Source organism: Budorcas taxicolor, chromosome 16, assembly GCF_023091745.1.
Source record: "Budorcas taxicolor isolate Tak-1 chromosome 16, Takin1.1, whole genome shotgun sequence".
Classification (NCBI taxonomy): domain Eukaryota; kingdom Metazoa; phylum Chordata; class Mammalia; order Artiodactyla; family Bovidae; genus Budorcas; species Budorcas taxicolor.
This window is the reverse complement of record NC_068925.1, coordinates 31,230,740-31,244,686: the sequence shown is the minus strand read 5'-3', so window position 1 is coordinate 31,244,686 and position 13,947 is coordinate 31,230,740.

Below are 13,947 nucleotides of genomic sequence, written 5' to 3'. Positions count from 1 at the left end.
AGAGTCTTCTCCAACATCACAGTTCAAAAGCATCTATTCTTCAGTGCTCATCTTTCTTTGTAGTCCAACTCTCACATCCATACATGACTACTGGAAAAACCATAGCTTTGACTAGACAGACCTTTGTTGGCAAAGTAATGTCTCTGCTTTTTAATATGCTATCTAGGTTGGTCATAGCTTTTCTTCCAAGGAGCAAGCATATTTTAATTTCATAGCTGCAGTCACCATCTGCAGTGATTTTGGAGCCCCCCAAATAAAGTCTCTCACGTCCATTGTTTCCCCATCTATTTGCCATAAAGTGATGGGGCCAGATGCCATGATCTTAGTTTTCTGAATGTTGAGTTTAAAGTCAACTTTTTTCACTTTCCTCCTTCATTTTCATCAAGAGACTTTTTAGTTCCTCTTCGCTTTCTACCATAAATGTGTTGTCATCTGCATATCTGAGGTTATTGATATTTTTCTGGCAATCTTGATTCCAGCTTGTGCTTCATCCAGCCCGGCATTTCGCATGATGTACTCTGCATATAAGTTAAATAAGCAGGATGACAATATACAGCCTTGACATACTCCTTTCTCGATTTGGAACCAATCTGCTGTTCCGTGTCCAGTTCTAAGTGTTGCTTCTTGACCTGCATATAGATTTCTCAGGAGGCAGGTCAGGTGGTCTGGGATCTCTAAGCTGAGACTTTATGATTCCTATACTGGACTTGTGACAAGATCCCAAGAAGTATTTTCAAATGCATGATTCCAAAATTCTGTGTTATGACAGTTTCATTTCTCCCTCATTCTGAATGCCCGCCAGGCTCCTCTGTCCATGGAAATTCTCCAGGCAAGAATACTGGAGTGGATAGCCATTCCCTTCAGCAGAGGATCTTCTCAACCCAGGGATCGAATCCTGGTCTCCTACACTGCAGGCAGATTCTTTATCATCTGAGCCACCAGGGAAACCCATTCTAACTGCAAATAAACTATTTAAATCATGTTGCTTTCTTCTTTCCATAAGCGAAACTCTTGTACGTTAGCATTAAAATATCCCAAGTTAATAAAACATCTGTTGAGCATGGACTCAAAAAAACCAATTGGTCATGTAATGACAGTGTAAGAGAAGTGATAGATTCTGAAACACACATATCAATTTCTAAGTCACGATCATGTCTTTAATATCTTCCCACTGTTGCTGTAACACCTCAGCTACATTCTTCATGCTTTTGAGTTTTAGTTTCATGACCAATAAAATAGGCACAATAATCTTTCCTCTGTCTTGAAACTTGGTATGAGCCAATCATGTATAGTCCTTCTATACAGCTGAGAATCCAAGTTAGATTAAATATACATATGAAGCACTCTGATATACAGAGAATAAATCTCAAAATGAGAGTATCCTAACAAATATGTCACCTGATGTGTGAATATTCCCAAATAAAAGTGTCGTTGAAGAAATAATTAGGTTAGAATACAAATGATCAAACTGAATTACAGTGGGCTTTTCAGGATTTGTAGGGCTTCCTTGATGGCTCAGACGGTAAAGAATCTGCCCGCTAGGTAGGAGACTGGGGTTCCATCCCTGGTTTGGGAAGATCCCCCAGAGAAGGAAATGGCTACCCACTCCAGTATTTTAGCCTGGAGAATTCTATGGACAGAGGAGCCTGGTGGGCTACAGTGCATAGAGTCACAAAGAGCTGGACACAGCTGAGTGACCGACACTTCAGTATTCACGGGTTCCACATCTACGCGTGCAATCAAAATATTTTTTTAAAATTTCAGAAAGTTCCAATAAGGAAAACTTGAATTATTTGCAGTTTTTATAACAGTTACAGTTATTATATCAGTTACTTTGTATACATGACTATTAACATAGACTTTGCATTGTTTTAATGATTTTAAGTAAGCTGAGTGTGAGTGCTCAGTTGCTTAGTCACGTCCAACTCTTTGCAACCCTGTGGACTGTAGCTCACCAGGCTCCTCTGTCCATGGAATTTTCCGGGAGTGGGTTACCATTTCCTTTTCAAGAGGATCTTCCTAACACAGGGGTTGAAACAGAATCTCTTGTGACTGCATTGGCAGGCAGATTCTTTACCAGTGCGCCACCTAAGTAAGTTAAAAATGACTTAAAGTATAAGAGAGAAATAGATAACTAATAAAGACCTGTTGTGAAGCATAGGGAACTCTACTCAGAACTCTGTAATGGCCTAAATGGAAAAAGAATCTAAAAGAGAGTGGATATGTGTATATGGATAACTGATTCGCTTTGCTGTCCACCTGAAACTAACACAACGTGGTAAACCAACTACACTCCAATAAAATTTTTAAAAATATGTTTGAAAAAGTAATATCCCCTCCCCCAAGAAAAAGTACATGGGAGGATATGCGTAGGTTATATGCAGATACTAAGCATTTTATATAAGAAACTTGAACATCCATGGATTTGGTATTCAAGGCAGGGGGTGTATCCTGGAACCAATCCCTGTCAGATACCGAGGGACAGCTGTAACTGTAAAATGCTAACTACTGTAGAGCAACCTAGACAGCGTATTAAAAAGCAGAGACATTACTTTGCCAACAAAGGTCCATCTAGTCAAAGCTATGGTTTTTTCAGTGGTCATGTGTGGATGTGACAGTTGGATTATAAAGAAAGCTGAGTGCCGAAGAATTGATGCTTTTGAACTGTGGTGTTGGAGAAGACTCTTGAGAGTCCCTTGGACTGCAAGGAGATCCAACCAGTCCATCCTAAAGGAAATCAGTCCTGAACATTCATTAGAAGAACTGATGCTGAAGCTGAAACGCCCATACTTTGGCCACCTGATGGAAGAACTGACTCATTGAAAAAGACCCTGATGCTGGGAAAGATTGAAGGTAGGAGGAGAAGGGGACAACAGAGGATGAGATGTTTGGATGGCATCACGGACTCGATGGACATAACTTTGAGTGAACTCTGGGAGTTGGTGATGGACAGGGAGGCCTAGTGTGCTGCAGTCCATGGGGTGGCAAAGAGTTGGACACAACTGAGCAACTGAACTGAACTACTGTAGAAAATTTAAAAGTACATTTATACGGAAGGCTGAAGAGAAATATGAGTTATTAAAACTTCTAGAAGAATAGATGAAAGAGTGGCACTAACATGGTATTCAGCACAGTTAACAGCTAGGCCCCAATCTCAAGACAAATAGACTTGCTTAGTCATCCTTTGAATTTTAATTTTTTTCTGAAATAAAACAAATAGCTTACTTGTCCATGCCACCGACTTGCAAGATTATATATTTCAAAATTATATATATTTTATAGACACACATGTTCGTATTAGGATGATTTTAAAATTTTTTCTTGTGAAAAATGCACAAAACGTAACCATCTTAACTATCTTTAAGCAGTCCAGCATCATTAAATCTGTTCACGTTACATTCTGGCGATGTTTAAAGAATTGACGACAGATGAAATGTTATAAAAGTGGGAGCATCAGACAGTTATTTTAAAGCCTCTGCATACACGGGAGTTTAAGGCCTTACACTGTTGTATCAAAAATGTGGCTCAATGGTGACTCTTATTTTGTAGGAGGATTGTCCCTGGGAATGTTTACCCAGAGGCTGCATGACCCCTGAATTGGGTACGATAATGATTTTTCCAGTTCAGAAACTCCAGTGCTTGCTGCTTTGAATCCTGTTCATGCGTTCTATAATCATTTATTCAGCGCCCTGGTCCGTGCCAGCACACTGGTAGGGACCACAAATGTGAAGCTAAATGGGAGTAGCCCAGTGGGACCATGAGCCCTCAGAATATCTTTCTGTTGTTCCTTTTCACTACTGTTCTAACAGACAGAACTATCAAGCTGGTGAAGTTTCTTTTTGTTTTGTCACCGTGGACTTTGGTGACAGACAGATTGGGTCTCACTTCTTCCTCTGTCACTTACTTTCTAACCTGTTTCCACATCTGGAGATAATATCGATAATGCTACTTAATTCACAGAGGTGTTGTGAGGATCAAAGAAATGATGTGAGAAAAACGTTCAGAACAGACCCCCCTCCCCACTGAATGTTTGCTCAGATTTCTCCAATGCTCACTATCCTTATGGAGTGTCCCACAGCAAAGGCTTTTCCTTCATCCCTCTACCTGCCACCAATTGCCAGGAAAAATTACACCTGGCATGCTCTTCCTTCAGCCCTGTCTCTTCTAGATAAGTTCATCTAAATTTATATGAATGTGTAAGTAAGCTCTAACTTCTTTTTATTTGTCCCTGGTAATGCATTTGCCTTCTTGAAAGGATATTTTCCTCCATTGAGACAGGTTAACTCTACTAAGTATTTACAAATGATTTTTCATTTAACATTATGAGAAGTTAAGGGAAAGGAAAATAGTTAGGAAGTCAGAAGAAAAAGGAAAGAGAAATGAAAGAAAACTAGAGAAGAGAAAGAACACAGAAAGGGGGAAGGGAGGGAAGTTAGAGGAAACCAGGGAAGAGGTAGATAATGGAAATTGCTGCAGAAAGATACGTTAGCAGAGACTGAAGTGGGGTTCAAAGGTAGAAACAGAGGGAGGGAAGAAGAGAGAGCTGCGGAGAGAGTTCTTTGCGTTGTCAACCTTCACAGAGACTGGGGCGCGTCCAGTACACTGCCTGGCACAGTTAGCATGCCAGAGAGACATGTTGAGACACTGGGTCATAGAGGGACACTGTCACCATCTGCTTGCTCTTTGAGCTGAGGATATTCTCCTTTCATTATTTCTTCTATTGACTTTCGTTTACAAGGCTGGTTCATAGCTCCACAGCAGTTTATTATTGAACCTTCAGCGGTTCCACTCCGAATAGGATTGTCAGAGCAGACAGTTAAAGGAGAAAGCGTTATTTGAATTTTAGCTCCAGTACATGGATTGTATGCACAAAGCTCTAGATTGTATCCAGCCTGTAAAAGATTTTCCCCCAACTCGACCTTAACTCAAAGCCATGTCAGACTGCTGAAGGGGTTAAGCATTACGTAGGATGTGGAGAGAGCTAGTTTCAGGCAGGTGGCATCAGTCTGTGGCTCTTCTGGTTCTAACTGGATGTCAGCAGTGATGACCTTCATGCTCCATCCCATAAAGGCCCTGAATAGGGTAAGCCTGGCCTTATAAGACATTGACAACTCTAACCATTAGGCAGCAGTGGTTCTACATCATAGCTTCTACATCTTGGATCTAGTGGGTCCAAAGAAACATTTAGCTCCCAAACACCTTAGAGAACTTCTACCTGACCCCTATTCTACTTGGTCACCTTGTATGTCAAGCTTTGCATCTTGGTTTTGGGTTTCTGTTCCAATTTCCTTCTGAAATGAGTCCATTCCTTGTGGGCTGAGTCCTGGGTTCCTGCATCCTGGGTTCCTGCCTATAGATCCTCTTCCCCCCTCTCTTACTAGCCTAGAAGAACCATCATTATACTGGCACCCATATGATAACAATCACTGCTTCTTTCAACCCTGTCCTCATGGAAATGGCCACCTGAATATTAAATCACCCACATAAGATTTCATTTAGCTGTACTTAGATTTCATTGTCTGTACCTCATCCCTTCCTGGAGGGCTCTGCTTCTTCTGTCCTGGCTTGTTTCCCATGGTGCTGAAGTTGAGTTGGCTTTTTCTTTTCTTCCTATTTGGAAAAATCCCTGTCTGCTCTGTTCTGTGAGTAACCCAAAGCTTACCAAAAGGTATACTCTAATTCAACTCCTCGGGGAAACTTCTCTGCCTTATCACCTGCTACCAACCAATCTTCCTCTTCCAGTTAAAAGGATATTAACAGTATTGTGATACCTTTGCTTATAATTTATAAGAGTGTCTTTGGGGATTTGTACAATGAAGGTTAAACAACATCCACATATACTTTTTACTTTGTTCCTAATGGAGATTGGGGGCTTGGTAAATGGTGAGTGAATGAATGAAGAAACAAGAACAGGTTAGTGGTTTGAAAAAATTGGGAATGATTGCTCTTGTATTTGTTAATGATTAGCTGATAGTTTTCTGAGATGGTAAATTCTATTTTTAGAATGAAGTACTCATGAGGACAATGTTCTAGCTTTATCACTGCCTGGACTATTTATTTTTATATAGAGAAAGTGTTTGCTCCACAGTACTACTTTGTACTGTGGCTTGTCATTAAATAAATCATTCTTTTCTCACAAGGCAGGGTGAGCAAAAGGGTATGGATGGTTCAGAGAAATTCAGCACCATTGCTGAAAAAATAATCCACTAAAGATCAACAGGATAACATGTTATCATTATGAGAAACCAACTTTCAAGGTACAGGAAAATCTAATGTTAGAGTAAATAAAAATACTTAATTTGTCTTCTAACATCATTTCTTAATATTATTCTGTAGCTTTTTACCTTGACCACCCTAGTGTCTGAAGAAGTGATTGAAACAAGACCCAAGTTTTAATACTTACAAAGAGTTTTACACTGTTTCCTATCTTCCGCAGGGATTTCTGCTTGTACTTGGTCGTGTTAGGAACCTTTCTTATTCAAGGAAAGCCCCTCTTGCTATTTCAGATTTAATTTGCTTGAATTTTCATTTCCCTTATTTGCATGAATGCCAGGGGTGCTCCAGATACCATCCTATATGTGGGTTTATGTCTTGATACTTTTTATTACTATTATTGTTATACTTTTTATTGTAAGGAACACTGCTGACAGGGCCTTAATTCATTTGGCTTGTAAGTGCTGATGCGGCTATCCTCTGGGTCAGGGAGAGGTCATAGTCTGTTCTAAAACAGAATCGCTGGCTCCACCATATGCCTGTGGGTTTAACTGGTCCCCCACACAGGATCTTATTGCTGATTGGAGCCTGGAGAGCACATCTGTTCTGAGTTCCTCACCTTCTGGCAGGTGGATTTCAAACTGTTTAAGAGAGATGGCTGTTGAAATCGAATTGAAAATGATCATTTTACAGATCCTCAGATACTACAACTCCACAATCTCTCTTTGTGTCTGATTTTGGGCTTTACCAACCTAACAATTAAGAGTTTCTCTTTTTGTCTGCCTGACATAAACCCTATTTCAATACTGTTCTCTCTGGTTTTGCTCTTTTTTATATGGAAAACAATCGATCAAACTCCTGCCGGAGAATGTCTTTTATGTTTTGAGGTTATAATCAAGTCATATTAGTTTTCCCTTCTTTCTGTTAGACAAGAGAGCATAGTCTAATTATTAGTCAGTTAACTCCTATTAGTTTCTCTGACTTGTACTGAGACAGGTTAGCAAAACATTTCAGCACATAGGCCTTAGAATGAATCTCACCTGGATTGAAACCCTGACCTTACTACCTATCAACTTTACAATCTTTGGAAAGTTACTTAAACTATTCATCTTTTGTTTTTCTATATGGAAATGTTATGGACCAAATGTTTGTATCCCTTTTAAAATTCATATGTTGAAATCCTAACCTTCAATGTAATGATATTAGGAGATAGGGCCTTTGGGAAGTAAATAGATCATGAGGGTGAAGTCCTTATGGGTGGGACTAGTACCCTTACAAGAAGGCACACAGGAGAGCTTGCTTCTTCTCTCTGCTCTCCATCATGTGAAGGTACAATGAGAAGCCAGCCATCTGCAAACTAGGAAGAGTGTTCTCAGCAGGAACCAATTTGTCCAGCACCTTGATCTTGGATTTCCAGCCTCCAGAAGTGTGGAAATGAGAGTTTGTTGTTTAAGCTACCCATTGTATGGTAATTTACTATAGGAACCTGAGTTGATTAAGGCAAGAAATAATAATAGTTTCAGTCCTATAGAGTTGTTAAGAGGATTCAATGAATAGAAAGTCCTTAGTTTGGTACTTGACATGCTGCTGCTGCTAAGTTGCTTCAGTTGTGTCCAACTCTGTGCGACCCCATAGATGGCAGCCCACCAGGTTCCTCTGTCCCTGGGATTCTGCAGGCAAGAATACTGGAGTGGGTTGCTATTTCCTTCTCCAATGCATGCATGCATGCTAAGTTGCTTCGGTCATGTCTGACTCTGTGCAACCCCATGGACAGCAGCCCACTAGGCTCCTCTGTCCATGCAATTCCCTAGGCAAGAGTACTAGAGTGGGTTGCCATTTCCTTCTCCAGGTACTTGATATAGAAGATGCTTAATTAATATTAGCGGCTATTGGTGGACAGAGGAGCCTGGTAGGTTGAAGTCCATGGGGTCGCTAAGAGTCGGACACGACTGAGCGACTTCACTTTCTCTTTTTACTTTCATGCATTGAAGAAGGAAATGGCAATCCACTCCAGTGTTCTTGCTTGGAGAATCCCAGAGACGGGGGAGCCTGGAGGGCTGGTGTCTGTGGGGTCGCACAGAGTCAGACATGACTGAAGCGACTTAGTAGTAGCAGTAGCAGCAGTGGTACTTGATGGGCACCATACAACAAAGGATATGGCCATCACATCTCGTTTTCCCAACCTCAATAACATACATTAAGTTTTTCTTTCTCTAATGTTTGAATTTTGCACACATATCATCCACCTTTCTTAGAGAAAAGTGTCTGTGACTTTATGCCTTAAGTGTTTGCAGGCTTGTTGTATTAGGATGAGAGGATCCTAGAGATCACTTCCTTAAAGGCACTTGACTTACTGGTCGCCAACAAGATCCTGGAGAAGCGGTGGCATTAAAAAATCTTAGTAGGCAGTGCAACAGGGAACCTCTTTCCTTAGGAAAAGTCCTCTCCATTTCCTGCTTAGTAGGCAGTGCCTGCTCCTGGGGCAGTTTACAGGATACAGACAAAGCCCAGGAGAAAGTAGAGCATGGTGTCTAGTACTAAGTGTTGGTGAATGACACAGCATTTCTACCTTCGTGGAGCTTACATTTTAGTGGAGAGACCCAGGCAATAAGCAATATTCAAATAAACAACAACAACAATATAGCATATGCCGTGTAGACACATGTTATATAAAAGCAGGATAAGAGGCTAGAGAGAGGCAAGGTGGAGGGCTGCTGTTAATAATAGCTTGTACGGGAAAGGTCTCTCTGATGAAGTGATGTTGACTTGAATGTAAGTGGGAGAATAAGATATGTAGATATATGGCAGAAGAATGTTCTAGACAGAGGGAATGGCAAATTGCAAAGAGGTAGGAGTGTGTGGTAGTTGAGAAAAAGCATGGGGCATAGCATGGCTGGAACACATGAGACTGAGGGCAGAGAATGACAGATGAAATAAGAGAGAGAGTCAGGGACCTGATGATGGAGGGCCTTATAGGCTATGGTAGGATCTTGGTTTCTATTCTTCGTATTATGCGTGTGTGCGTGTTCAGTCGGTCCAACTCTGTGTGACCCTATGGGCTTTAGCCCACTAGGCTCCTCTGTCCTTGAAAATCTCCAAGCAACAATACTGGAGTGGGTAGCCGTTCCCTTCTGCAGAGGATCTTCCCAACCCAGGGATGGAACCTGGGTCTTCTGTATTGCAGGCAGATTCTTTACTGTCTGAGCCACCAGGGAAGCCCATTCTTTCTATAATGGGTAGCAACTGGAAATTTCGAGCTGGAGTATGAAGGCAACAGTAAGACACATCTGTTTTGAAGTTCAGATTGGGATCTGTTCTGATTTGTTCAGTTCAGTTCAGTCTCTCAGTCGTGTCCGACTCTGCGACCCCATGAATTGCAGCACATCAGGCTTCCCTGTCCATCACCAACTCCCAGAGTTCACCCAAACGAATCAATGATGCCATCCAGCCATCTCATCCTCTGTTTTCCCCTTTTCCTCCTGCCCCCAATCCCTCCTAACATCAGTCTTTTCAAATGAGTCAGTTCTTCACATGAGGTGGCCAAAGTATGGGAGTTTCAGCCCCAGCATCATTCCTTTCAAAGAACACCCAGGACTGATTTCCTGTAGAATGGACTGGTTGGATCTCCTTGCAGTCCAAGGGACTCTCAAGAGTCTTCTCCAGCACCACAATTTGAAAGCATCAGTTCTTCGGTGTTCAGCCTTTTTCACAGTCCAACTTTCATATCCATACATGACCACTGGAAAAACCATAGCCTTGACTAGATGGACCTTTGTTGGCAAAGTAATGTCTCTACTTTTGAATGTGCTATCTAGGTTGGTCATAACTTTCCTTCCAAGGAGTAAGCATCTTTTAATTTCATGGCTGCAATCACCATCTGCAGTGATTTTGGAGTCCCAAAAAATAAAGTCTGACACTGTTTCCACTGTTTCCCCATCTATTTCCCATGAAGTGATGGGACTAGATGCCATGATCTTAGTTTTCTGAATGTTGAGGTTTAAGCCAACTTTTTCACTCTCCTCTTTCACTTTCATCAAGAGCCATATTATTCTGGTTATTAAATATTTTGAATTATATACCTGCTTTCAAGATACAGGATTTACTGTTAGATTGGTCATGGAGGGTGAGAGAAAGTGAAACATTTGGATTAATACCAAGAAGCTGGGTAAACGAAGGTGCCATTTACTGAGATGGAGTACTCTGGAGAAGGATCATGGGTTCTTTTGTTTTTGGAGGTAACAGGTTAAAGTCTTCTGTTTAAACGTAATGCCTTGAAATAAGTGTCAAGTAGACAGTAAGAAAAAAAGGTCTGGGATTCAGGGTTTAAAGGCTCAGCTCAAAAACACACATTTGGAGTTATCAGCATTTATCAATTATTCTGGCTACTATTTCTGCATAACAAACTACTCAAAACTTAGTAGCTTAACACAATCATTGTACTAGGTTTATGGATGATATGCTTGAGAAATTTGGAAACATTACAGTGATGAGAGTTTGTCTCTGCTCTACAATGACCAGGGTGTTAGCTGGGAAGACCTGGAGTCTTGGTTGAGGTGATGACATATACAGGCTAGAATCACCTGGCATCTTCAATCATATGTCTGGTAGTTGTACTGCCCAGAGCTGCTGTCTGAGTGCCTGCATGTGGCTCTTTCGTATGATCTGGGCTCCCCGCTAGCATGGCAGCCTTGGGACAGTTGAACATCTTATGATAATTGAACTTCTTTAATGGCAGTGTAGGGTTCTAGTGATAGTATTCCAGTGGACAAGGGGAGGCTGCATGGCCAGCCTGGGAAGCTAAATGGTCACTTCTGTTACATTCTATTTGTTACAAATAATTCACTAAGATTGGCCTAGATTCAAGATGCAGACCCAATCTTCACTGAGAGAAGTGTTGAAGAATTCATGACTTGTTTTTTTTCAAACCATCATATATAGTATTTAAATCTTTAAGACTAATTGAGGTTACCTAGAGACTAGGCGTAAATAAAAAAGAGAAAAGGTGCAAAGATTGAGCCCTGAGGCACTCTGGTTTTTAGAAATCAGGAATACAGGAGGACCTAGCAAGGAAGACTGAAGGAAGAGAATGTAAGGAGAGCATAGAAGGCACATTAAGAAAAGTATTTCAATTAAGGGGGTTAAGTAGTGCTGTCAAAAGAGCTAAAAGTTCACGTGAAATGTGGACTGAGGATTTACCATTGGCTTGGATAATGTGTAAGTCATGGTAACCTTGGCAAAGAGATTTCCAGAGAAGGATAACCAGGTTTTTCAACTTATTTCTCCAGCTGCCAGCCCCTAGGTCCTGGCAGTGTCACCTCCAGCCCCATTTTGGGACTGAGAACACATTGGCTTAACTGGCTTGGTTTTTGTCATCACACATGGCATGGAGCCTTTTGCCAAATGTTTCCTGCTAATGGAATTTTTAAAAGAATGGCATCTATCTTCCCAATATTCAAATTTACTAAACTGCTGTAATAGGGGGGCAATATCTGCATCATAATGTTTGACTCTAAACTTATTTTTGAAAATTCCATTTATAGTACAGCTTGTTTATGCAGAGCTTTAAAGAGAAATTCAAAAGCAAGATTTAAAGGTAGGGCAAAGCAGACAAGATCCACTGATAAGCAAGAGGGAAATATTAGTCTGTGAACCTAAGTAAACATGCCCTAGACATGGAGGGTTGGTTTGGTTGGGATTTTAGCTTTTTGAGAAATTAAAACAAAGCAAAATAAATCTGAAAAGAGAGCAATAAAAACTGCTCCTAGGTTAAAACCATGCCACTTAAATATCCACTTAATTATTATTCAGAGATAAGACATTTGCTTTGTTTATTTTTTAAATAGTTTAGGTAAAACTGAAACTGCATTAATGATATGCATGTAAATCCTTGACCAGTTTATAGCCAGTCCACTTTCATCACCTGCTCTGCTCTGTATCTTTGCGGACAATGCCTGCAGGCTCTCTAACACAAGCTCTCTTTCAGCTACAAATGGTGGGAGATTCTAGGTAAGAGGATTCTCCTTCTTCTCTCTCTGTCCTTTTTGTACCTCCTTTGTGGTTCCAGCTCCCTCCACGCCTGGTTTTAGGTCCCACCAGTCTTGGGGTAGTAGATGGTACTGCCACCAAACTGAGGGTCACCTCATTCTCCCGTCTGTCTCCTCAGCTCAGCTCTTCCATCACCTCTGTAACCATTTCTCATAGCTAAAGTTCTTCTGGTTTAAATACATGAATGATTTCTCTTTTTCTGGCTGGATCCTGATCCATCTTTTCTGCCCTGATGTCAACTTCTAACATCCAAATATGTGAATTAACAACTATAGCCCACTGCTTCCTGGTTACAACAGGAATGACGAGTTGGGTTTATAGAATTCTACAGATCTTTCTGACCCCTCTTGTATAGTGGTTAAAATCATTGACTCAGGCCTGGTGTTGACTCCCAGCTTCTATGTCATTGCTAGCTATGCAGTCATTCACAGGTTATCCAAGGTATCTCTAAACCTGTTTCCTTATTTACATATGGAAATGATACTTTGTCTACTTCATATGGTTGTAATGATTGCATTGCATAATATGCTCAAAGTATTCATGAGAGTGTTGTCATATTGTAAAGTGTTCTCCCCTTGCCCCTCCTTTAAAAAAAAAAAAAAAATCAGCTTTTGCAGCTGGTATTACTCATGTCAGGAGCCAGACCTGAAGGGAGGACAAGCATTTGGTGGCATTTTATTCTCAGAAAGCACTAAACCAAGTCAATCATTTTCAGGGTCAGGATGTGCTAACTGGGTTGAAAGGCAATGTAGTATAATACTTGTGTGTTACTATACATGAAGCCCTGCTGTGACACTCACCTTGCTTTTGGGCTCTGGTCTTCATTATTGAACCTATAGTTATTCTGGAGTAAGATATAGCAAGGTAAGAGTGGGCTGGTTGCTATAAATGTTAATTGTTGAATCAGTTCTCCCCTTTGTAGGCCAGAATTGGAGGATTCGTTGGACTAGGCTTAATGACTCCTATTCTGTCTTATTCTTTTCACTCTCCTATCTCTGTCCTCTCCTGTCCTATTTCTTTTCTGAAAGGTCAGAATACTTCCTAGCATCTTCGTAAAGCTTTTCCTGATTATTTCAAATAATTTGTGTTTGGGGTTACATCTAATCTCCAGTCCCCTCAGCAAAATTTCACAAAGCCCTCCTCCAGGTTCTTTATCCAAAGAACACCCTGCCATGTAGCCTTTAGCACTCACGTTTTGTAGGATCACTTCAAGCACTGTGAGACTGCTGGGGCTTCGCCTTGCTTTGGTTTCATTAACAAGCATGTTCACACTTTAACCGGAACATTTAAAATAACACCCACACAATGTTTAGGGTCTAGTTAATGATTAAGTCTCTGAGCTTGAATTATTCAAGCAAAATTGATTGGGTTCACCCTTCTTCCTTCTCTTTGTGTGTGTGTGTGTGTTACTCTTTAAATTACTCTTTAAATAAAAGAGTTCTCCTCTTTATTCTCTAAATAATATGGAAAAGCTTATTAAGCAATCATCAATACCCTGGACTGTGGGTGGCACCCAAGTGCTAACAGAATAGGTAGGGAGAGGACTGGCAGCGTGACTCTTCTGTTAAAAAACATACCTGTATCTCATATACTTCCACTGTTAATTAGCATTTATTGAGACAACATGTTTTAGATTCTCTCTTTTAACCTCTTTTTTAGAGTTATTTACAAGTTGGATACGTGATTATC